General features: G+C 37.4%; 1 protein-coding gene across 4 annotated transcripts in view; it reads right to left on the bottom strand.

Annotated features, from left to right (window-relative positions):
- The window catches only part of Scaf8 (SR-related CTD associated factor 8), a 201,798-nt gene that overhangs the window by 83,956 nt on the left and 93,557 nt on the right, over positions 1–24,285 (bottom strand). The window contains exon 22 of one of the 4 annotated variants that reach the window (XR_006854477.2): positions 19,841–19,962. The exons of the other annotated variants lie outside the window; for them this stretch is intronic. The gene's annotated coding sequence lies outside the window, so the exon portion shown is untranslated. The remainder of the gene's footprint in view (positions 1–19,840; positions 19,963–24,285) is intronic. 4 annotated transcript variants of the gene reach the window in all.

Here is a 24,285-nt window from a genome sequence, read left to right as displayed (position 1 = left end):
AGCTCCTAAAAATGAAAGGGAGATCAGTAGAGGAAGAGGACCAAGGAGAGTGAGGGGTAAGTACAGGGAAGTGATATTGGCCAAATTATAGTATATCGTGTGCATGTATGAATATATAACAACAAATCCCATCAGTACGTACAACTATAATGCGCCAATAAAAAAAAAGGTGGGGAAAAAAGGAGAGCAGGGGGAGGGAGGAGGGAGGGTAAAGGGAGAAAACTGATCAAATTATGTTATATGAATGCACCAATATCCCAATTAAAATAAATTATGAACCAATAAAAAAAGAATTACTGATGAAAAAAATCAACACAATGGAATTCTGAAAGGCTAAACTGATGTTGTATCTCCAATCATCTTCTTTATTAAACTTATAAAATGTGTGGAAATACTATAAAAAAACAATGATTATTTTTATCATTTAAAGAAAACAGGTGTGGTGATGAACACCTGTAATTTCAGCGACTCCTGAGACCAAGATAGAAAGATTACCACCAGTTTCAAGTCAGCCTCAGCAACCTGGCCAGACTATCTCCAAAACAAAACAAAACAATATCATAATAATAGATGGAGGTCAGTAGAGTAGAGCAGGTTGATCAGGGGAGTAACAAGGGAAAGAAAGGGAAGGTGCTGGGAACGGAGTGATCAAATGATGTTATGTGCACGTACAAAATGTGCAAGGAATCCCACTATTATGTATAATTATAGTGCACCAATAAAGAAAAACACACACACAAAAAAACCACCCTGTAACTCACAGCAGTATATTCCAGAAAAAGCTCCCCCCCTTAGCCATGAGGCCACTGCAGAGACTTGACTGGCATTCTGCATTCTTCATGAAAGAAATGCTAATGTAACTGTGAGAAACAGGAAGGAGGCCCACTTCCTTCCCTGGTGGCTGATTTATAGGTCAGTTAAACACAGTCACATAGAAGAAATGGCTGGTATGGTGCTGCACTGTGCAACAGCCTACCAGTGTGCTCCTGGGCCAACGGGGAGGGGAGCCACTTATGTGACCCACTCAGGAGCCTGAGTGCAAATGTGAGGTTTGTTTCATGGAATATTTTTATATTTCCTGAAACATCACTTTTAACACCCTTTGTCTTAGAAATATATGGTTCTTCAGTTACTGGAGAAGACATTGTAGGGATTCCTTTTGTCTGTTCTAGGGAATCCCTCCCACCCCTAAAGAAATATTGGATGTTTATTAGACACGTTTGACAATAACTTTTCTCCTCGTTCATATACCTAGTAATAGACTGTAGTGAGTTGAAACCAAAAATGTTTCACTGTAATGGGTTTATCTCACCTACCCAGAGGCAGAGCGTATGCAGATAATTTATTAGAGAATGGAGTTTCAATAATAAAAATTAATCTCACCTTTTGAGACCAAATCTATACCTATACAAATGTGTATGTTTCTGTACCAGATATTGATTTCCCTCATCCAGAATTAGTATGTGGTATAAATGGCCAGATTACTGTTTTAAGTGCTTAATTGTGTAGAACACAAATGCCTTATAAATGACACAACAGATTTTTAACATTCAAAGTGCTATAATAAATTAGAACATTAAGGCACAATCCTGAAAACAATCTCTTATATTTTATGACTTTCATCGAAACTAGAACATTTAAATGCAAAAAGATACCAATGCAAATCATTAAAAAAAAAAAAAAAGCAAGTGAAACATGATTATATACCTCACAGGGAAAATACTAGAGCAAAATATTGGACCAGAGGAGAAAAATCATTTTACCAATATGGAAGCAAACTTCAAAGAAAAAAAATGAAGAAAACTTAAATCATTAAAGATTATACACTCATCTAGTTCCTTGATATGGAACTAGATTAAGAGTTAATTCCAAAACAGAATAAACTCTGCTGATCCCCCAAAATAGTCAAGAATAGTTGAAAGTGTAAGAATTCAACTTTCATATCCCCACATGGGCCCTATTTAGAAAAAGTGAGGCTGTGTAGTAACAGTCAAAGAATTCATTATGTTCTAGACTATTGTGAGTACTCCACATATAACACATCACTACTCTACGGGGCAGGTACTCTTAACTCCATTTCACAGATGTGGAAAACTGAGGCACAGAGTGTTCCCTAAGATAACTTCAGAGCTAGGAAGTGGCAAGGCCAGGACTCAAATGTCCCCTCATCCCTGCACGCATGAGAGTGATGTTGTTGAAAGGCACTGCAAAAGCATGAGGCACAGGGTCCTCATCTGATCACACTGGTCTGCAGAAGTGTCCCTTGATTCCCTACTGCTTGCTATCTTCACAACATTCCATGTTGTGAAGTTGTAACAACTTCCTTAAAAAAGGAGGATTAATGTACAAGGCTCATCAGAACTTTACATTTATTTTAGTTATCTGGTAAAGGCATCACTAGTTTTATAACAACCACATTGTGTTTATTCTTGAAAAGTTCTCTGAGATGATATCTCTGTAGACAAACTAATAGAACATTATTCTCCTAGATAATACTTGGTTAGTATATGCAAAGAATGAAATACCGTGTAATATAGACACTACAATGGTAAAAAGGTCTGAACAGTTTTAGTAAGCAAATTCCCATTAGTAATTAGCAGATAACTGTACTAAAAGAATTCTTTTGAAATTATTTGGGATTTGCAAATTGTTAAAATAATAAAAGTCTCCCCACCCCATTTCTTCCAAAGTGAATCTGATGAATGTTAAGCTTCTATCAAACTCGTGAGATTCAATGTCTTGGTTTGTTTAATTTTTTTGTGAAACCATACCTGGTGCTAAAGCTGACTTGCTCAAGTATACTGTGGGAAGCTGGGCTGTCACTCCACTAGCCCTCATCAGGATATGGTCTCACGTGCACAAATAGTGACAAATGACTCTTGGCTGATGACAGCCAAGTGTCACTGTTAACGTGTGTGTGAGTTGGGGCTGGGGCGTAAGATCCCAGAAATTCCAGTCCAGTAATGACTATTATTAGTTCTAGGATGACCATCAGCACTGGGTTTCCTTCTATAGGGGCACAGTGACCTCTACTGGTAGAAAAACAGAATCTTGAAATGTGATTGACTCCACAGTGAATTTTCAGAGGCATGGCTGAGAATATTTATTCTTTGGAAAATTTGTACAATTTTTACTTAAATAAATCTACTCCTCTACTAGAATTAAACATTCAAATTGAAGTAGGCTGAAATCATATTATTAAAGGAGAGAACTAAACAGTACTTTAGTCCAAAAATTAATCCCGCTGATAATACTGTGGCTATAGTATCACAGTTATGAAAACTGTTATAAAAATATCCTTTTGGGAAATATCGCCAATATATCCTAAGAGTTTTCAAAGGCACCAATTACAGAATAAAACTTTTCAAAATGCTTTGAAACTTTCTATTGTCAAATACTAAGTGGCCTACTTTCTCATGAATATTTTGCTTTCTTGTTTTCAAAACAATAGGTCAAGTCTTGGTTTTCTCTTTTAAGTCTCAAGGGTTATAAAAAATTAATTATCCACAAGCTTATTAAATTTATTTAAAAAATACAGCATCTCTTTCCCATTTGTTTTCTTTTTAACCAAGCTTAATAACAGATATAACTGAGGATTGGTGTATTAGCTTGTATTTGCACAAAGTAGAATAGATTAAACGTAGAGTTCTTTTTCCAGAAATGTTCCTTATTGCTAAAATAGGAGTGATAAATTAGGAAAAATGACATCATTCCTATTCACCTTTGGTAAATAAGATTTACAGATTTGTATAACAAAACTATCTTTTCATTTCTGTTTGTTAATTGATCACTACTTGCTGTCTGCTATGTGAGGCACTATGGGGAGAGCAGGGTGAATAAGGCCCTATCGTATCTCTATGCAAGTAATTATAAAGACATATTTTAAATACCTTGTTCTTAAAATATGGAGATTTCAATAAAATAATCTAAAATTTTCATACAATCTGTCTCAACCCCATGCAACATTATCTGGAGACATTGGGGGCCTGGCTTCTGAGTACTGGAAAGTAGCTCCTCTCTTGTTTTGGGGGGGGGGGATGAGAAGAGACAGGGAGATGGCTTTCTGGTTCAAGAGCTGTCCACAGGAACAATTCAGCCTTACCACTCTCCTCCCATCCAACAGTGACAGAAGCACAACATGCCTAGCATCACAAACCCAAGGACTTCTTGGTAGGGGAGGGGAATTAGTGAAACCCCATGCTGGGTCCCTCACTGCTTCACTGGAGTCCCTGCTCCACTCCGCCCTCAGGATAATGCTTCCTTCACCTGAGGGTAGCACAGGACACCACAAAAGCAATTTTCTACAAGTCAGCGCTAGTTCCCTGCAAGAATTCATGGCTTTTAAAATCATAAGCATTAAATCAAGAAATCTATGTAAATACTAAAACCTTGACAGTACTCTAAAATAACATGTCTAAAACAGGAGTAACATTTAAAACTCTGCCAAAAATGCGTATAATAGAGGGGAGAGGAAAAAAAAAACAGGAAATCGCTGAAATGTTTCTCAGGAGAAGATTGGTTGACTAAATTAGGGTTAGCCAAGGAGTGGAAAATTATGCATTCAAAAAAGCATTAAAAAGATGATCTGCTTTATGTGCATCTAGAAGGAAATGTGAAGAACTGATAGCTGTGATCACTTCAGCAAGGAGAAAGGCTGGCTGGCCAGCTATGAACTTTTCTATTTCATAGCCTTTGGTATTGCTTGAATTGTTTATGAGAACTTGTACTATCTTTAAAAAAGAAACAAAAAATATGCAATAGATCACTTTGAATTACAAGAGCTGTGCCGTGGACAGTAGAAACAAAACAGGTCAGTGTGAAAGTTTTCGCAACAGAGTACCAAACTTGTCAAACTTTTGGTCAAATGACTTTTTATTTGTGTGGGGCGGGGAGGGGAGGAGAGTACTGGGGACTAAACCAAGGGGCACTTTAACAAAAAGAGCTACATCCACAGTCCTTTTTATTTTTTGACAGGGTTTTGCTAAGTTGCTGAGGCTGGCATTTAATCTGCAATCTTCCTGACTCAGCCTCCAGAGTCACTGGCATTACAGGAGTGCACCACTCTGCCTGGCTCAGACGAATTATTTGATACACTTATTTGCCAAAACAAACTGTCAGTTTTAAAAATAAGAAGACGACTGATAGGGTAAAATGCCAGTATTACTAAAAGGAAATAAATCTTCTCATGAAGGTTACTCTGTAGGGGAATATCAAGCATTCTCACAAATTTTCTTATTTGTTTGCTTAATTCAAAGCATCACCCCAAATGACACTCCAAGAATTAGCTCTGAGCAAAATGATATTCTCCTTCACCTAGAGAAGCTTTTGTTACAGAAATTTCAAAAGCTTTAAGGCTGAGCCTAGTTGGTTTAAAGAATGTGATATCATGGGAGGAAAGATTTGTGTAAGTCCTCAAGCAACCGGAATAATAAATTCTGTGCCTGACAGAATTCTTCATGAGGACGAAGAAGGTAGTAAAAAGATTTTTTGAGAACCACTATATTTACAAACATACAACACTGCTTTAAAATGCTAAGGCTCCAAAATGCCATAATGACGGGTTGGTTTTCTTCCCCCTTTACTTTGAGAAAATATTGTTCAAACAGCAGCAGTGACCGCAACATGCTTGTCCAGTATGAAATTCCACAGTGTAAATTTTCCATTTAGCAGCTAGTCCATGTCAAAGTGCTGCACTGAGGCAACAGGGAAAGGACACAAAGCCTAAGCAGAGCTTGGCTACACACTGACAGCCGGAGAGCGGAGGTCTGGGATGGCCTTCAATCTGCACCTGTGAACTCCCGGTCACTCTGTGGCCATTCACTTCAGTGATGTGTAGCTTTTGCTGTATGTAAAAATGTGCGAGTGAGACAACAGAGAGAGTGAGGACACAAATGACTTTTAAAAAATTCCCTGAAAGACGCCAGATATAGACTAATTTAAATATCAACAAAATAAAAACATAATAAAAAAAGAACAAATAAAGAATAGAGTGGAAAAAAATCATTAGAAGCAGAAAACAAAAACAGAAACAAAAAAATGCAAACTCCACTTATTTTGTAGCTCATCTGACCCTGACAATGTGTTTTAGATTTCATTCTGAAAGAATTTGTGAACAAGTTATACTAACATCTCCACATCAATGTTTATTAGCATTGACTATAATTTCATAATTCAGAAGTTTTGGAGACTATCCTTTTAATCATCAATTCTCTTGGCCACTTTTAAAGATCTATCATCTTGGGAAACAAAAACTGCAACATTTCTCATCTGGTAAAGCTAATCATCACATGATTTGTAAAACTTTGCCCTCATACATGAATGAGTCAAAATCCTGCCCCAGTTAAATCATTTAGCAGTGGCAAAATTCTGCCAAAGATCACAACGAGGGGAATTAATAACACTCCAAACTCAGTTCTTTAAACTGAAACTTAACACAAATCTAGCTGGGCACTATGGTGCAGTCCCAGCTACTTGGAAGGCTGAGGCAGAAAGATTGCTTGAACCTCAGAGTTTGGGGCCAGCCTGGGCAACACAGCGACACCCTGTTTTTGGGGGGTGGGTCTTAGAAATTACAGTATATTCTACAGAAAGGCATCTAATATCACATAAAGAGTAAAATGAGGTGTCAGTCCTGAAGATAGGACGGTTTGCCCTTGTAAAGGGCTCAAAATAACATGTTCAGCTAAAAGCTTTCATGTGTGACCAAACAGAGACATCTTCATTTCTCAGTTTTATAAAAGAGACTCCAGATGTCCCATTTTAATAACTAACAGTGCAATTCAGTCTTTTAGCAGATTTAAAAATCAAATGATTTCTGGAAAACTGCTAACTGAAAACTGACTTTTGCTATGGCTAATGACTTGATTTTTCACTTGGTAGTAATGCTGCTGTGTCAGGAGCATTTTTTTTTTTTTTTGGATGGCTAATAGAATTTAAAAATCCTCCTTTCTACTCGAAGCATATGACATAGGTCTTACATGGCAGAAGCTCTAAATACTACATTCCTTGATGGAATCTGCCTGGCCACTTCTTTGTCATTTAAACACACAACTAAGTTGCAAACGAAAAAGCTATACAGTCTACATTAAACTAACTGCATCAATCTGCATCATGATGGGGTGTTGAAACATTAGATTTCAGTTGAAACCATGTTTATCTACAAAATGCCTTTTCCTTTCTTAAAGGTAAACAAAAGTGAAAACATTCCAAATTAAAAATCAACAAAGGAGATACACAGAACAAAGGAGAGTTAAAGCCAGACCACACATCTGCATCTAATCTGCTCAATGCAGAGTACCCAGCTGCCACTTCTGAAGGTCTTCTTAAATGCAGCTCTTGGGCTTCACAGAAGGTGGACTAACCCACTACTTCCTCCCACTGTTGCCCTTCTACATTGCAGACAAGAGGCTCTAGTTCAAGGACCTTGTATGGACACATTAGAAAGACAGATTTTCTTTTCAATGTTACCAAGAAACCAGAATGAAAAGGAGCACACTACATTATATATTATAGCCATGGGGAATAAATATTTATTGGTTCCATTCCTAACTCAAATGAATATAAAGAAATTCATTGTTCTATTAAGTATCTAATCTGCCTGTCAGTCAAAAAAGTAACAAAATGGTAATAACCTGAATTTACTCACAATTATACTAACCAAAGGTCAATAAACTAGAGGGAGGACTGGGGTTGTGGCTCAGTGGTAGAGCGCTCGCCTACCACAGGCGGGACCCGGGTTCAATCCTCAGCACCACATAAAAATAAAGGCATTGTGTTGTGTCCATCTCCACCTAAAAAAATAAATATTAAAAAAAAAATAATCTAGAGGGAGCCAAGTGTAACAAAAAGGCAGTACCCACATCAAGGGTTGGAACTTGTACCCAGAGAGAAGTAAATGATCCTTAGTGATCCTCTGTTCCACCCACCCCTGCACACTTCCAAAATAGGCCAGCTTCACTCACTCATCTTAAAAAAAAAAAAAAAGTTTTAATTATCTTATTATTATTATTGGTTCTTTTTTTTGGTGGGGTGGGGGACTGGGGATCCAACCCAGAGCTTCGCAAATATGAGGCAAGCGCTTTGCCACTGAGCTACATCCCAGCCTTTTAATTTTTTTTTAAATTGTAGATGGAAACAATACCTTTGTTTTATTCATTTATTTTTATTGTGGTGCTGAGGATCAAACCCAGTGTCCCACATGTGCCAGGCAAGTGCTCTAACCACTGAGCCACAACCCAAGCTCCTAATCTCACTTTTGAGACGTTTTTCTCCCCTTCTATTTTTTCTGGTGGTACTGGGGTTCAACACAGAGGCACTCTACCACTGAGTTACATCCCCCCCATCCCCCGCTTTTCAAACTGGATCTCATTAAGTTGCTCGTGCCAACCTCAAACTTGAAATCTCCTGCCTCAGCATCTTGAGTCACTAGGATTACAAAGTGTGCCACTGTCACCCAAATGAGATGGTGTTTTGGAACTGGAATTGTTGTTTCAACTTTTTTCTTTTAAAGGCTAGTTAAATTAAAAGAATTTAAAGATACAGATTCAGTGCTCATTTTAGCCCTCTAGGAAAGAACCTAATTAAGGCAGGGAAATCTTAAGGAAGCAAGCAGTTCAACAGGTAAAGTAGAAAACATTCAACTCCAGGAATTGGTAGGGTGCTGACATTCTTAAAAGGAATTTGATACGAGATTTGACAGATTGAACACAAACACTGCAGGCTGTGCTACTATGTTCACACAGTATTCAACCATTCAAAGGTGGAATCATTTGCTGTGCTATACAAGAATTCCTTGCACTGTAAGAAACAGTACAAAGCTGACCCCAAGCACCACTAAACTATTTAATGTTCTTTTGGCTTCCATTTGAAAACAAGAGGCCACATATGATGGGAAGAAGCAACTTAATACATAGGAAGTAAGTCTTAAGAAATCTCCTGGCTGGAATGACAATTCTATACACTGGTTCCTGAATGAGTGTTCTCAAACTTCAGCTTACATATAAATTACCTGGACTGCTTGTTAAAGCTGCAGGGTTCCTCCACCCACTCCCAAAGTTTTAGATCTCTAGTCTTTCGAAAGGGGTTAGCCTGCATTTTAAGCATTTTTAATTTCAAAAATCTTCTGGGTATTCTAATACGGTTATCCATGCTCCACACCTTGAGAAACACTGATCTTGAAGATGTGAGCTACTGTATGGGTGGCTTCCTCCATGGGGGGATTCCACAGGGCAGTATGCCCTGGCCAAAAGTGTGAACTACCTGCCATTTCATCAGTAATGAAAATATGAAAGGAAAGCTCTTGATTTAAAAGAAAAAGTCACTTATTTAAGTGAGGTTCTATGAGAATCTTTTAGAAGATTATCCACTAATTCACGATAATTCAAGGAATAACGGCTGTCAACATCTAAGAGGACTAGGACAATGGAGAGACAAGAAAAATGGTGGCAAAAGGGAACAACCTACTTGTAATTCTGCCTAGGCCCAGCCTTAGGTGTCACAAAAGCCCCTGGCACTTAAGACTCTGTCTGACCAGTCTCAACCCATGAAGTATATCCTTCACTTACTCCCAAAGTGACTGTCAGCTCCAGCCAGAGGGAGCTCCTAACTTGTCAACCTCTGAAGGCTGCCTCTGAGGAACGCTGAACCTGCACTCTGTTAGTGTCCTGGTTGGTTGGCACCCCTGTCTAGGATGCCCTTCACCCATTCTCTGCCTTCAATGCAGCCCTTCAGGGTCCCACTGGAATCTACTTCCCAGCTTCCCACCCTGACTCAGTCGCCACTGTACTCTGACTGGAGCGCTCGACTGTACTCAGCCTCATGTACACCATTCTTCAGCGCCCCCGACACCCAACAACTTTCTAGTCCTTGAAGACCATGACAGTTAACGGAACTTCCTAGTATCTCCATTCCCACCCACCCTAACAAAATACTAGCGCATAGAAATGGCTTGATAAACAGTTACCACAACTTATGTATTTAATCATCAGCAAGCTGTATCCCAATAAATACTGTAAACTAAACAAAGTAACCATCACACATCAGAATGTTTCCTGGGCACTGGGACTGCACTTGGCAAACTGTCTTTGTCCTCAACTAGCTCTCCTGGAAGCCTTTGCCACCAGAATTCTGAGGCTCTACAGTACCTCTTTATGGTCACTCTGAAAGGGGATCAGTTAGTGACACGTTACAGCTGAATGTTGGGTCTTTTATGACAACAACATCTTTAGATTGATTAATTTACAGCATGAGGTTTATTTCCTGTGTGCCCTATTCAGTATCTGGTACACAGAAACATTAGATTTCAGTTGAAACCATGTTTATTTTAAAAGCCCCAAACTGAAGATACATATAATCTGCTACCATTAGAAATTTTTTTATCTCTATGATTATCTTTTCCTGAATAAAAGGGATGGGACTATAAAACAGCAAGTAAAGATTTTCCAAGGATGAATGACTTCACGAGATGTGAGATTTATTGTTTTTAAAAACTTGTAAAATATACATGACATGACATTTACCATTTTAGTGGCAATTATTTTTATGTTAAGAAAATCATGGAAATAATATTATAATATTGACTAAAACATGGAATGCTCTCCTGCAACAAACAAAACAACAACAACAAAAAAAAACAAAAAACCTGCTATCGTCAATACCTGAATTCAAAGCCTGTTGCTAGTAAACACCTTTTTTACATTATAAACATTCCACTGCAGGCAAACCTCATTAAAATCATCTAGTAATGGTTAAATCACTTTTATTTCAGACAGTGAAATAAATCAAATATTATACTTCCTACTTTTTCTGCATTGTTTTCCTAAAGTTCACAAATGATTTCTGATAAAAACAGCAGCTAATCTTTATAATAAAGACAGCTTATTATATCCCATCTACCAAGTGCTTTACACACATTACTGTTTTTTTATTATTGAGGTATTAATTCATATCATAAAATTCACCCCTTTCAAGTATATAATTCAGTAGTTTTAAGTATATTCAAAGTAGTACAGCCATCACCACTATCTGACTTCAGAACATCACAGGCTGACTTACTCAAAATCAACTGTCAGCATGTTTTTGTGTCTGCAGTCAGTGGTAACGTAGATGTAAATGGAAGCTGAAGAGACAGGCATCTGAATACTGACTGCATTTGGAAAATACAAGCTGAGTTGCTCAAAACATAAAGCCGCAAATATGGTAACAGACTGAAGAAGAAAGAGGTATGAAAGCAGTCGGCTGAATGTATGTTTCTCGTAATCAAACACCATTATCTTTAATCCAAAATAATATATTAAATATGTGTCTAAAATAATATTTGAAAACTTCACTGAATTGTTTTTGGACAAAAACTCCATTATTTTAGTAAGTCTTAAAATGCAAATAGATTACCTACCCAGAGTTTAATTTATAAAAATAAATCAAAATTGTTAAGCATTATAGCTCAATGGGAAATAGCCAGAGGTGTTAAGCTTTTGAAGAAATAATATGGTGGGGGAGAATTTTCAGTCGTAAAATTGCCAAGGCAAATTGCAGGGAGTCTCCGTAAAAAACACCTGAAGATCTTCTCTCGGCATGTAGCCAGGGAGATTTTAGGTTTAACTTTGGGAACTATCTGTGGCTCTACCACACAATAGATTGCACAAGGCACATGGCCTTTATCTTCGCTGGGCTAGGAAGATCTCTCAAGGTTGCTCCAGAGGTGGGCATAACCTGTTGAAAAATGGACAGCCTCACTCTGACCTTTTATTGAGAACATCATTCTGTGGGAGAACTTGATATCTTCCTATATAAATAAAGTAGGCATGGGCTCCATTTTGCCAGAGTATAGAAGCTCGATCCTTGCCGGTCCTGCCCATGCTTTTTGAAATCATTTTCTGTATCCTGAGGTTCTTTCGCTGTTCTATTTTTCCTAGCTTTTATTTCTCAGCCAGCCCATTCCACTGAGAGGAACTCCATCTCCACCGTCCATGCACCCAGGAGGGAGCAAATAGTCCACTTCCCTGGTTTGATGCTGTCAGCAGTCACCATTCCAATAGCACCACAACATGTAACATTCTGGAAATCTGTATCTGTGCTGTCCAACATTCCAGTCACCAGCTAAAAGTGGTGATGGAGCATTTCAAGGTCGCCAGTGTGAATGAGGAATTGAATTTTTAACTTATTTGAATGTAAATAGCTATACTTGACCCAGGGGTACCATACTGGACAATAAAAATATTGAATGACAAGAGACACCACACTGTAAGAAGACCATACCATTAATGTTCTGGAAAACTTAAAAAGTGACAGGAGACTATGGTTAAGGGGGACAATAGGAGAAAAAGAACTTCCAAAGAAAACTAAAACTGACCTCCGAGATTTTTGAGATGTTCCCCTCAAATCCATGCACTGAGGCTATGAATATAAAAAGAAAAGAGGACAGAATTGGGGGCAGAAACTGCCAGGACAGAAGACAGACTCCCTTTAGTTACACAGAAACTGCCTGATTATCAGTGGCAGCCAAAATTTATTATGCAGTCTGTATTTCATAGTGAACTGTCTGTTGTACACAGTGAATTAAGTACTGAACATGCATTTGGTGGTGGTGGTGGTAGGTGTCCAGTATTAAACCCAGAGGCACTTTACCACTGAGTCACATCCTCAGCTCTTTTTGAGGGTCTCCCTAAGTTGCTTAGGGCCTCAATAAATTGCTTAATGGCAAGAAAAGCAAAACATAAAAAAGGGCAAATTTAATAAAGTTATGTATTTTTAATTGTACGTCTCCTAAGATAACTATTAGCCAGAAACTCTAGGTCACCTCTTGCTCTGGCAAGGGCAGGGACAAGGTTTTGGTTTTTTGTTTGTTTGTTTTGATTTGATTTGGTACTGGGGGTTGAGCCCAGAGGTGCTCTAGCACTGAACTATAGCTACAACCCATTTTATTTAATATTTTGAGACAGGGTCTCACTAAATTGCCCAGGCTGGCCTTGAACTGCATTGCTCTGATTAGAGGTGTGGCCACTGTGTATTGAAAGATCATTTTTGAATTAGAGTCCTCTTTGTGTATTGAAGAGTATTCGATACCATTCTGACAGTATTTGTAACAAGAACATTTCTTAGGTGAATATTTTTATTTTGCCTATAGACCACATTTCATCAAGTCTTGGGGTGGAAAGCTGAAGGAATAACTTCTTAGATAGTTTTGGCTCTAGCTAATTTATTTGGCTCACTTTTCTGCCTCCCTTTATTTACTGAAGAGTGTATGTATTTCAAGTGTCTTGATAGGTACTTTACATAATAATGCTAAATTGCTGATGATGGCTTTGAACTTTTGATCCTCCTACCTCAGCCTCTCAAACTGCTGGGATTACAGCATGCACCACCATGCCTGGGTGAACATTCATTTTTATTTTATGCTCAAAACAAACCTTCCAGGTAGATATATTCCTCATCTATCTATCAACAGAGGAGGATCCTGAGACTTAGGGAGTTAATTTGCTAAAACAAAAAAGCAGAAGATGCCTTCATCAGTGCTGAGCCTGAAGAACAGTCAAGTAAAGAGATACTGAAGGACCAAGTGAAGGCCAGGACAGGGCAATGAGACTTATGGTTACGTTTAAAGAGGAAAAATAATATTCCCTTTAAACGTAATTATTTGTTGCCAAGGGATATTATGGATGTACAAGAGAGTAGTTTCCCAGTTTCTAGCTTGGGAGATGAAAAAAATGTGGGTGTCAAGCAGTGAGACCAGGGCAAAGGACACTTTGGGCAGGAATTTGGGAGAGAACACATGGGGATTAAGTGTGAGACACTTACGAACTATCTAGGTAGATCTGGGTATCACTGGTGTGGCCACTAGTGGGCCAATGTTTGTGAACTGAGAGAACCAGGTGAGGAGTTGTGGGATTCAATGAAGAGGGTGAAGATGGACACAGGAGAGAGGTCTGCAAAAGCTGAGGGAAAAGTCCAGTGAGATAAAGTTGTCACTGTCATTAAACAGTGTTGAGGGAACGAGGAAGATAAGAAGAGGAAAGGGCTGCTGGATTTGGTTAAGAGACCACCAGCACCTAGACAGAGCAGTGTCAGTGGAAAAAAAGAAACTGAAATGATTTGCCTTCAGTTCCTTAGAATTTCTTTAGAAACACCCTTCCTCTTTAGAAACACTATTCCTCTTGCCATAAGGAATCAAGAAGACCAATAGCTAGCAAATAACAAAGGTCAAAAGAAAAATTCTACTTCTTTGTGTGGGAAACTTGAGCACTTTAATAGGAAAATTTGGTGTCAGTAAAGAGGGAAAGGCAAAAAATACAGGAGAGAGAAAATATGTGATGAGGTGGTGTCCTGAGTGACACAGGACAGTAAGAGAAACCAGCAAGCAGCAAGGGTCTCAGCCTCAGCACTGTTGTCAAGGAGACAGACGGCTCTGTCATGGGGTGCACTGCAGGATCCTGGATGCCAGATGCACTTAACCTCACTGTGACAACCAAGAATGTCTCCAAATTGTTCAAAGTCCCTGGGAAAGAAGGGGGCAACTGTCTCTGGGGAGAAGAAAGAGGACACACTCTCCCTTGGTTATGAACCACTGGAAGCCAGGAGGGGTTGTCATTTACTACTTGTACCATGAAAAAAGAAGCCAGGCCCTCTGCTGAGAGCTGAGGAAGGCTGCTGGGTCTGTGTTAAGTGGAAAGCTTCACAATGATTTTGTGGAGAATGAGAGAGACACCTACCTAGAGAAAGCAAAACTGGGCATTAGAAATACTTTCCCTTCCAGACATAAAAGCAAGTGTATTTCCATTTATGGGCTCTCCAAAAACAGCTCACAGAAGAAACTTGAGCCTAAGAATGCACTTAGAGCCAAGTACCACCTACAATGCCAGCAGCTGACGAGGCTGAAGCAGGAGGATCATAAGTTCAAAGCCAGCCTCAGCAACTTAGTGTGGCCTAAGCAACTTAGTGAGACCATCTCACAATAAGATACAAGAAAACAGGGCTGGGGATGCAGCTCAGTGGATAAGTGTCATTGGGTTCAATCTCTGGTACCAAAAATAAAAAATAAAAAGAATATACTGAAGGACCTTTATCAAAATATTCTTTCCAAAAATTTAAGGTATAGGGTCATCCTGAAAAAATTCTAAGAAGAACCATGCTTTTGTTTGCCAGGACAAGTTTTAACAATAAAAACTGAATTTACCTTTTTTTTTAAATTACCCTGAATACACAATTTTATCATAATTTTGTAAAGTTTTCAACAGGAAGGCTACCACATTTTATTTATTTCAAATCCTATCCATTAAAATCAACATTTTAATTTTTATTATGACAAAAAAATTAAAATAAATTTATATTTTAGATTAGGCACCACTTTTAAATTTTCATATACTGCTGAGTAATAATAGTCTACATTAACATTTGTGCTCAGTATACAGAAAAATTTATTTAATTTTTAATTTTAATTACTGTACACTGTCAAAAGTGACTGACTGGAAGATGCTGCTATAACTAGCTATAATGTCTTCAGATCCTTTAAATTGTTTTTTTTTAATATTTATTTTTTAGTTTTAGGTTGACATAATGTCTTTATTTTATATTTATGTGGTGCTGAGGATCGAACCCAGTGCCTCGTGCATACTAGGCAAGCACTCTACCACTGAACCACAACCCCAACCCTAAATTCTCTTCTTAAAAATGTGTTTTAAGGGCTGGGGTTGTGGTTCAGCGGTTGAGCGCTCGCCTAGCACATGCAAGGCCCTGGGTTCTATCCTCAGCATCACATAAAAATAAATAATAAAAGTAAAGTTATAAAAAAATGTTTCAACCATCCTGAGTTTCCTAAGGCGGCTGAATATGCACTGATTCACAATACAATTTAAGTGGAGGCACTCATAAAAGCAGAGAGACTAGACGTGAAACAATACTCCCACTGTTAGTAGATGTATTACCTAGGAAAGTGTCCTCAGAGAAATTATCTCATTAAAAAAAAAACTCCTAAAAATATCTATTAAAATATTATGGAACTTGACCCCAGAAATTCTTTTTTCCCTGCATTCACAAACTTAATTGAAAAACCTCCATGCACAGCCAACAGACCTGAATTTGCATTTAGCAATCTTTCAGATCAAATGCATCCTGACACAAATATCATAACTAAATTTGCTAAAACAACAATCCCAGATATAAAAGGCAAAGATTCTCATCTGTGCTACTAAGTCTCAGAATAAGTATGTATTCAAGAGTATGACATTCTTCTACCAGAAAGAAGCCACATCTGGCTCTACAGACATCTGCAGTTGAAAAAGAGTACAGAAAGATTAGAGCTTGGAGGTTACCAATTGTTTTCCAAATGAAGAAAATTAAGTTGGATTCACTTCCCGATCTGCTATCTTTACTAGTTAACCGACAAAAAATCTAAAATTCCATACTCTAAGAACCAATGTACAAACTTATTCAAATGCATCTGACTACTCAAATTTGACTAGCACACCTGAGGCTGAGGCCTCCGGAATGCCAGTCCAAGACAGAGGGTATTTTAGGAAAACCACACAATAAAATGATACCCAGGCCTACATCCAAGTGAGTATAAACCCCAAGGGCCAACATGTTCACACAGTAATCAGGGCCATCTAAAGTCATTAGTCTCTAGTGCCCCAAAGGAAATGAAAACTGCATAAAACTTGTAAAAAACTAAGAACACAAATCAAGCAAGGGAATATACTCACTGAAGAACAGTATAGCCATAATCAATTAAATTAACAAATTAAATATTAAGCTATGGGTAAAAAAAAAAATACAACTCTGGGTCTATTTATCATCAGAAGTTACTAAATCATTTATTTTAGGGCCAAACATTAAGCAAATCAGATTTCACTGGACCTGTTCTAGTGAATTGGTTTTAGGCAAATTACAAAGTGGACAATTTATTGAGACCATTTTCACTTTTCCTAATATGAACAAAATGGATCAAAATATTTTAAGGGTACTTATTAAAAAGTTGGCAAGGCCATATGCATTAATTTCCATGATCCTATTTGGATCACAACTGATATTCATCTCTGGGCCCATTATTTCATAAACATGAAAGCCTAATGTAAAGCTTTACTGTTTCATTTTAAAAAGAACCTGACTGTATTTAGGTGCTAAACAATGCTTTCTCTTTTCTTAAACAATTTTACATAAGTCTTTCATTAGTTTCATTTTTACTGGGAAGTAATACAAGAGTACCATCTTAATATTCCATTCTATTTTTAAATTCTTTTCAATTCTGTCCCTTTATAAAAATTTCTTCCTCCATAGTAGGGCAATGAAGATAAACTACTCAACTTTTTAAAAATAAGGTTTTACTATCCAAACTGGCTTCAAAGGTTATGTATTAGAATGTTTCCAATAATAATTTGAAACTATTTTCTCAATAAGGCTAAACTCACTCTAAAACAAATGGCAAAAGATATAATCTATTTAACATCTCCACTATGAATTCTTTTCCCTAGAGATGAAAATAAGCCTAGAGTAATAATTAGGGCATTGTGACATCTGTAAAATTAAGGGCTAATAAATGTTACTGTATTGCTATTTTTGTTTTAAAATACTTCAAAGAACTGAGGAACACAAACACTTGAATGGTTAATTACTTGAGTGTATTTCAAGTGGAAGGCAAGGAAGAATGGTGTTTTCCAAATCAAAGTTAACATATTACAATTCACACATCATCATCTTAAGAACTAAAATCTGTACATGACAAACTAAGAGGAGGTCACTGAAATAACTCAAGCACATAGTGTTACATGGCAAAATGCTCCAGGACCAAGAATGAAGAATAGGTTCCAGATCTAATGTGAAAACTGTGATTTACAATGGTTGCCTGGAGAAATATAGAAGACTTTGGGCTTAGGAGTAGAGAGTCCTGGGATAGATTCATGATAATAGCCACAGTTAAGGGGTAAGGTACATGTATCTCTTGGGGGAGAGAGAAAATGTCAGCATACTGTCCATTTTTTTCACTAAAATTAGAATGTTGTAGCCAAGAAAATAAGAAATCCTAGTCCCATGGGTATTACAAAGTCAACTTTCCCTAGGCTCTGGGTTCTTCCCATTGTGCAATCACAGGAAAACAGTTCTCTCAAGTTCCTCCCTTCAGCCTTCAACAATTTTTAAAGAGATGAAACCTGTAAGATCAAGACAATTTGGGAAAACCAGAAAGAGTCAGGGACTCAACTGTTCTGTTACAGAGGCAAATTACAGTGTTTTATTATACTGTGTCTAGAAAGCAGAAGAGTGTAGAATGGAAACTATTGAGAATGCCACTAATTCTCATTTTCTAGAATAAGCTGTAGCAGAGGACCCAAGGGAATGCACGGGCAGCGTGGTCAGGAGCACCGAAGAGGTTTCCTTCCCAGGTTAACTCCCCAAACCCAATAAATGCCTAGAGCTAAAATTTCTTTAGTTTTTATTTATCATCCCAAGAAGTCTTCTGCTTCATATTCTTTATATATGAAGCCAACCATATTATCTTTTCTCATGAATCAACCTTACCCACACTAGCTCACTGAAATTAAATACTTCACTTTATATTCATCAGTTTGACAAAAATCTAAAAATATAAAAATAGTGATTAATAATTTCTAGATTATTTCCTAGAATAGCCATAAAATAGGCTTTTCCAAAAAAATTTTTTAAAATAGAAGAAAGATTTGTTCTTGAATATGAGACTATAAAATGATTCAAGGCCACCATCAGGCTGTATGTCTGTCCACTGTGGCATGGCTCTCACCCATCCTCATAGCTCTGTCCTTTCTCAGAAGTCTTGGACAGCCTCAGTTAATCTCTCAACTCTTTGAATTAACTGGTTCAAAGAAAGAAGTTGAGGCAGCTGGGTGCAGTGGCACATGCCTATAATCTGAGTGACTCAGGAGAACTTCAAGCAGGAAGATTCCAAATTCAAGGTCAGCCTGGGCAACTGAGACTGTCTTCCAAAAAGGGTGGGGCGGGGGGAGGAGGGGGGGGGGAGAAAGAAAAAAAAAATGGAAGCAAACAAGCAAATTAAAGTTAATCCACAAAATGAACCACAGTTCTGATGCTATTCAAAGCACTACATAGCTACACAACAATGGAGGGTGGGGGGTGAGGAGTACTGGTGATTGAACCCAGGGGTGCTTTACCACTGAGCTGCATTACATTACTTCCCCAGCTCTTTTTACTGTTTATTTTGAAATGGGATCTTGCTAAGTTTATTAGGATCTTGCTAAGTTGCTGAGGCTAACCTCAAATTTGTGATCCTTCTGCTGCTGAGATAGCAGGCATGTGCCACTGTGCCTGGTACTAGACACTAATTTTAAAGACCACTGGTAGGTTATAATAAATCAGATTAATCAATGACTCAAAAGTAATTTAAAGCTAATGCTTTACAACGTAGTTATCAGTAGTACCACTACACTGAAAATTACACTCAGTTCTTGTTTGTTCTCCTTCTCTATGCTTAGTGCACATGTAGTCTTAATTTCTGGTTACTAGAATATTTAAAGCAGCCATTTATCTAATGAAAACTAAGTTGGCCCTGATTAGAAAATATCAGGCCTCAAAGTTCTAAGTCCTAACAAGTTTCATAAACCAATGTGAGATATGCAGAGAAAGAAAATATACTTGTTCTGTATGATTCCCGTGAATATTCAAGGGACAAGCATAAAGAAATGAAAAAAATCTACAAGGTTTGCTAATGGCACGTATGGATATGTACATGTGTGTACATACAGACACATTTCCATTATGAGTTACATTAGATTATTAGAAACTATTTAGAAATGTTAAACTAAAAATATAAAGGGCCAAGACAGAATCAAAGATACTCAATGAGCAATAGGAAAGTATTTACCTGCTCAACCATACCCAGCCAGAATAAATGCTCTGTGCTCCATGCCTGAGTGGGTATTTGACACCAACCAACAAAAGGTAGGGCTCCATAATCACTTTATCCACCAGACAAGCAATTTGAAGCTACAAAAAAGGAACGAGGAGTGGTCTAAACTATTTAGAACAAAAGGAAAACAACAACAACAAAACTACCTGAAAGGACTTAATCACAAGTGTTATCTCATTCAATCTTCTAGAACTAGAAATCATAATTGTACAAGACCTGGTTATACTAATAAAATCACTTCTGATGTATGGAGGTTTAGATAAGAACCCGGGCCAAACTTGTCCACAACCTTTGGATCACTAGAGTACTGCTGAGATAACAGGCATGTGCCACTGTGGCTGAGCCTAAAAAGCTAGTCTTCACTCCCATAGTTTGTCAGTTTTGCCACAGAAGATCCTCCATCAGAGTTGTCTCTTAATTCATGAACATTCCCATATACCTTTCTCTAACCATCAGCCAAACAATTGTTTGGGGAATAAGCGAGCCCTTTGAAAACTGATTCTAAGAAATTCCTCTCACTCTACACTGATTAAACTGTTCATTACTGATTTTCCTTGCCCAGAGTATAAAGGTTTTGAATTATGAATTCTGAGCAGGTAAATTATGCATTTAATTCTTTCCATTTAGTCCTCCATCTATAGCTTTATTCCAACATATAAACTTAAAACAACCAATGTAGCAAAGAAAAATTAGAGCCTGTAGCAGTTCTTTAAGGGACTGCTCCACTTCAAATTTGACTCAATATCTGAAGATAACATTTTTACATTATCCCCTACCCCGAAGAATCCAGCTGTTTTTCTTTTTATAAAGCTCTGATAAAATAATTAAAAGTACAGACAGTGATCACTATTGTGGGATTTTGTGACTTCCAGTAGGGCCAAGATCTTTACTATGATTCCTGTGAATATTCAAGAACAATCATAAAGAAATGAAAAATCTACAAAGTTTTCTGAAAAATTTACTTTGGGATAAACTGGCTCTAAATATGCTTTTCAATATCTCTGTATGGTAAGAGGAGGCAATGAAAACACTTCTAAATGATTTCTCTTAATGTGGTTTCCATACAATAGATTGAGTCAGAGGTAATTTAAGGAAGTGGTTATTTTATTTCAGTGATTAACAACTTCAGCATTAATATAATTATGGGAAAAGTCTCTTTTTAAAAAAAATAATCAGTCAAGTCCCATGGAAAAAAGCATACTTGAAAATCTTTATTTTCTATTTCATTCATAAAAAAACCATCAGTGGCATACACCTACAATCCCAGTGATTCAGGAGGCTGAGGCAGGAGGATTGAGTTCAAAGCAAACCTCAGGAATTTCAACCTCAGGAATTTGGTGAAGCCCTAAGCAACTTAGCGAGAAAAAAAAAAAAAAAAAAGGCTGGGGATGTGGCTTAGTGGGTAAGCACCCTGGGTTTAATCCCCAGTACCCAAAACAACAACAATAAAAAAAAACAAACAAACAACTATTTAATCCACTAAATTGTTACTTTCTACACACATTTAAACAATTAACCAAAGGAAGTTTTCTCATCACTCTTTCTGCAATGAGATCTCAGCAGTCTCTCCATGACAGTCCACCACTTGGGAAAGTAGGATGCCCTGCCCACAACTGTTAACTGTTTCAAAGGTACAGAAAGCTTGTAGAAACCTGTAACTCCACCCCCGCTCAACATACTTTGGGTTCTAATATTCAAGATCTGCACCTTAATTATTTGCAACTAATACAGGACACTAATATGACTTGCACATTCTCAATGTCTTTACTGGCCATAATAGACACCTATATGGTACTATGTGCCAAGCACTGTGTGTAGGTACAGTGCTCTTCAAATACCCAGGAGAAATCTCAATTCAAATTACTATAAAAGTTATAGGTGTTATTAAAGACCTATAGGAAGAACACATATATCTTGGATTTCAGTCAGACACAAAGCTGTTTTTACTTCATTAGATTTTGCTAGTAAATTCTATGAAAAATAAATAAATGTATTAAGGTTATACACACATAAAACATTGAAAAATCTGTTTGGTAAACAAAAAACTCTTCTGTGATACACCAATGGAATATCAAAGTGATCCCTATGTAACTCTAAAGAGGATCTTTTAAGGATCAGAAAAAACTGAAAATACTGACATTGTTTTTGTTGTTTGTGGTCCAGGGGATTGAACGCAGGGCACTCAGCTACTTGCACTGTCCCCAGCCTTTTATTTAAATAGGGTGCTAAACTGCTGAGCCTGGCCTCAAACTTGAGTTCCTTCTGCCTCAGCCTTGCTGAAATTACAGGCATATGTCACTGTGCCAGGATTGTCAGTTTTTTTCAAAATCATGACATACAGAAGTAAAATGGAGAGACCCAGCACCAAACATTTTCAGAGCAGCTGGATTGAATGAAGTCTTAGAAACATCCAGCTTTATGCACCAGCATTTTTTTCTTTTTTTGGTGGTGGGGCTGGGGACTGAATTTGCATGTTAGGCAAGTACTCTGGCCCTGAGCTACACCCCTGGCTCATTATGTACTTTTTAATGGAAGAATAACTCGCATTAACCAGATTTACTTTATATAACATGAATATACTGGATTTCCTTTGAAAAAAAGTATTCATAAAAAAAACATCAAAGTACAGACATCACAAATTCATCTAAGAAGTAGGCAGTGCTGCCTATTATGTCTCATGGTTTATGATTTTATTTTTTGAATTTAAATTTGGTTGTTGTAACACCAAAACTAATTTAAAACTGAAGCTCTATAAAAGATGTAGCTTTGTCATTCTAAAATGTACCTCCTCCTTCCACTCTGTTTGAAGATGTTCAGGTCAATTTATTCAGATCCTAAGACGGTTATACCGTTTATTCATAGGTTATTATGGGTGGCTGTGTCCTCTCAAAATATAAGTAGAAGTCCTTACTCCCAGTACCTCAGAAGGCATGTTTTATTTAGAAACACGGTTGTTGTAGATACAATTAGTTAACTAGGATGGGCTTTTAACTCAATATAACCGATAGCCTCTTAGAAGAGGAAAACTTGGACACAGACATGCACGGAGGAAAGATGAAGAAGGCAAGCGAAGAAAGACGGCCAAATGACGATGAAGGCAGATGCTGGAGTGGTTTATCTATGACACCAAGGTTGGTTGACAGCAGCCGGAAGTTTGGAAGAGGCAAGGAAGGATTCTTCTCTACAGCCTTCAGAGAGAGCAGGGCTCAGCTGACACCTTGATTTCGGATTCCTAAGTCTCTAGAGAGAATAAATTCCTGTTGTGTTAAGCTACCCAATTTTTTGTGCTGTTTCAGCATTCCCAAGATAGTAATCGAACAGATCATACATTAACATCTACCTTCCTGAAAGAGCATCTCAAGTAAAGCGTAGCTCTGAAGTCAGAAAAACCTCGATCAGAGCCCCTGTGCAAATCAAGAGCTGTGTGATCACGGACACCTCTGAGTTTGCTTCTTCATCTGTAAAGAAGAGACAGCAAAGCCTACCAAAGAGGTTTTCTGAAAAGCAAGGAATTATGCAGAATGCCTGCTACAAAGAGTTTAAAATGTTGGTCTCTCCTCAAACCCTTCTCATGGACTGCTGGGCTAGCAATTCAGAAAGTAATATATTAAAAAAAAAAAAAGGCTACAATTAAAATATTATTAAATAAGCTTTCTTAAAAATACTGTCCTAGATAGGGCTCTTGATGTTTTTGCCACTGAAAAACAATGAGTCCTTACCTCAGTCTAACCACAGTGATGTATTAAATTCTACCCTCTACTATCTAATGGGCTGAGAGCAATTAACCACAGCAGGGAAGGTCTATTCTTAAATAGCAGCTATCCTTTATACTTCCAAAATTATTTTAATACAAGTATTCTGATTGTAAACAAATACTTGAAGTATTTTTTCATCATGAGTACACTTATTATCCAACATTTTATTTTATATAACAAGCAAATAATAAACTTTGACAAGATTAGCAGAAATATCAAGTTTATCCATAAATTTAATAAGCATGTCCCCCTGAGGTGTACACTGGGTAGTGACATGGCCACAATGTTTAGAATCATTAGCTCAAGGCATCGAAGGCCAGCACCATGACATGCTTTGGATTATAACTTATATAAATCTAGTTTAATGACTTAAAGAAAAATAAAACCTAAAACCAAATTATATATTCTAATAAGGTAAAACAACTGCAAACTCATGGCAGAAAACACCAACATTAAATGCTATAGATAAAGGTAACTTCACACATTTAATTGAAGTCAATGGAGTACTCCTAACGTAGTTTTATGCACAAGAAAGCACTAAGTTTTAGTTATACAGACAACATATGTTAAATTTTATAAAACAGACACCTAAAGCACATTCTGAAATATACACCTGCAAGTGGTTACTAATGCTTCACAAAGCAT

The sequence above is a fragment of the Marmota monax genome, unplaced genomic scaffold (assembly GCF_021218885.2).
Source record: "Marmota monax isolate L192 unplaced genomic scaffold, Marmota_monax_Labrador192_F-V1.1 WCK01_AAM20220418_F8-fsc00164, whole genome shotgun sequence".
Lineage (NCBI taxonomy): Eukaryota > Metazoa > Chordata > Mammalia > Rodentia > Sciuridae > Marmota > Marmota monax.
The sequence above is the reverse complement of the archived record's forward strand: the minus strand, read 5'-3'. Positions and strand labels throughout refer to the sequence as shown.